General features: G+C 54.1%; 1 pseudogene; it reads left to right on the plus strand.

Annotated features, from left to right (window-relative positions):
* Window positions 1–702: 702 nt before the first annotated feature.
* On the plus strand, window positions 703–1,715 carry LOC103638461 (uncharacterized; annotated as a pseudogene).
* Window positions 1,716–2,638: the final 923 nt, after the last annotated feature.

Genomic DNA, 2,638 nt, shown 5'->3' on the forward strand with positions numbered 1-2,638 from the left:
ACACGCGAAGCGACGACAGTCGAATCGGCAACAAAGCGTTGGCGAATTCGATGAACACGACTACAGTCGCGTGCTGACGCGGTTAAGATAATTGTGGCTAGCAAGCTTACGACAGAGCGATGATGGCGCGACACGACAAACTGAAACAGGAATACGGCAACATGAGGCTTGATTCAACGCGGGGGCTCGACGCGGAAACTTGACACGCCGTGGCGACCAGAGAACTTCGTACACGCACTAGAAGAGTTCGACGCGGAAACTTGACACGCCGTGGCGACCAGAGAACTTCGTACACGCACTAGAAGAGTTCGACACGCGCAGCAGGGGCGAGCACCAGGCGCCGAGCTGCGCGCAGGCACGCGACGGCCACGGCAAGGAAGCTCCGCGAGCAGGGCGACTGCGCGTCCGTCAAATAGAGCAGGGCAGTCGTGCCATGGGAAGAAGCAGCGCGCGGCGAGGGAAGCAGACTCCGGCGAATCCCAGGGTACGGCCATGGGAGACTCGGTAGGGGCACGACCGAGCAGAAATGGAGCTCAGCAAACTCCATGGGCGAGCAGAGCGCAGGGCGCTCCGGCCAGGCGAGCAGGGAGAGCACGCCATGACTGGAAACTTGGGGAATAAATAAAAAAACGCAGCGCGCAGAGAGAAGCGGCTGCCAGACGCCATAGGAGACGGGCGCCGAGCAAGCAGAGGAGACGGGGCGCGATCCGAGCTCCGCGACACACGGGAAGATGAAGAAAAGCGGCTCGGCTGGGAGATCCGGCCAGGTACGGCCGTGAGGAGCTCGTGGCGCGCCATGGGAGCTTCACGAGCGAGATCGGAGCAGGGGGAGAAGGGGCGACCGAGCGCCGTCTCCCGCGGCGAGCACCGACGAGCAGCACGGCACGGCCATGGATGGAGCCGGGTTGGAGCTGGAGGGAGCTCGGCTGGGACTGGTCAGAGGGTCGCGGCTCGCGCAAGGAGCAAGGAGGAAGACGCGGTAGAGGGGATGAGCAGCGGACGCGGCTGGAGCAGAGCTGGGAAACGCAGAGCTCACGCGCAGAAAAAAAATGGAGCGCCATGGCACCACTCGACTGGAAGCATACCAGAGAGAGAAAAAGGAGTGGCTGCGCGCTAGAGGAGAGATCGAGCGACCGGGCGACGAGGAACAGGGACGCCGTGGCCAGGAAAAGCAGGGGGCAGAGCGAGCTTGCGGCCATGGCAGGGGCTCCAAATCCTGCGCAGAGAAAAACAGGACAGGGGCAGGGAAGAAGACGCCTGGAATCCGAGCAAGGGCTTGGCCGGGACGCGTCAAGTGAAGCTTCAGGGCCCGCGTGCTTGATTTTTATGCTTGAGTTGAGCGGCGGCTGGATAAGCGCGCAGGGAAAAGAAAATCCAGAGCCACGTACAGAGAAGGGATGTGAACGAGTGAACGACGGTGAAAAAAATCTGCGGGAGGTAGACGACGATTTTATCCAATACGATGTGCTGGAGATATAAAGGGAGGCTGGTAGAAGTGCTCACAAGGATTTTAAGAACAAATCGAACAGAGAAGCAATGTACCTAAATAATTTTCAGGGATTTAGATAATTTATTCTGTGTGATTCGACTAATATTAGCCGAAACCATATCGGCTAAGGTATTTTTAATCTGCGAATGTATACGATATAGATAGTAAGTGTAACACGGTTTTGATTTGACGAATACTCCGAAGTCGGATGAATTTGTACCGTTAATTCACCTTTTTAAATCAAGGCAAAAAGCAACGGACCGAATTAAACATATTTCGGCATTGATAATTTGTTCGGCGTGATTTGACCGAAATTAGCCGAAACCAGATCCGCAAATGCATACGCGATTTCGTCGCCAAACAGCATGCCGAAGAATAAATTGAATTATATCCTCGCACACGATTTTGCTCAGACGACACACGATTCGGATTATTTTGCACCGAGTATTTTAGCCGTTGAGTTCAAATTAATCTGTCCGGAATACAAAGGCATAAAAGGAGGTCGAGCTTCTGAATTTGGATTCGCGTGGCGATGAATTTTAAATATTCACCGGACGCACCGATTCTCGGAACGACGATGTCCCGAACATCACGAAAATTTTGGAAGAGCCCGAATAAATAGAAGTAAAAATGAAGTCGCACTCGCGACAAACGGAACAGATGCGATATTAAAATCGCGATAAGCGAGGATGATTAAAATTTAAAATCCATTTTATCCACTGATATTACGTGTTAAAGTCCGCACTCGTGGTCGAGCGGAATATAAACACCTGGGGTGTTACATCATCCTTTCCCTTGGGGGAGATCATCCAGTGCCGAGAGGCCTCGGGTAGGATAGCAAAGTGGGCAGTGGAGCTTATGGGCGAGACTATCTCATTCGCTCCTCGGAAGGCCATAAAGTCCCAAGTCTTGGCGGACTTCGTGGCTGAATGGATCGACACCCAACTGCCAACAGCCCCGATCCAACCGGAACTTTGGACCATGTACTCCGACACCCAACAACTTGTCATCGACCAAGTCATGAAGAACTCCCACTGCCGCGACCGGAAGATGGAGGCCTACTGCGACGAAGTTCGACGCCTGGAAGACAAGTTCTACGGGCTGGAGCTCAACCACATCGCTCGACGGTACAACGAGACTGCGGATGAG

This window comes from Zea mays, chromosome 9 (assembly GCF_902167145.1).
Source record: "Zea mays cultivar B73 chromosome 9, Zm-B73-REFERENCE-NAM-5.0, whole genome shotgun sequence".
In the NCBI taxonomy this organism is placed as follows: domain Eukaryota; kingdom Viridiplantae; phylum Streptophyta; class Magnoliopsida; order Poales; family Poaceae; genus Zea; species Zea mays.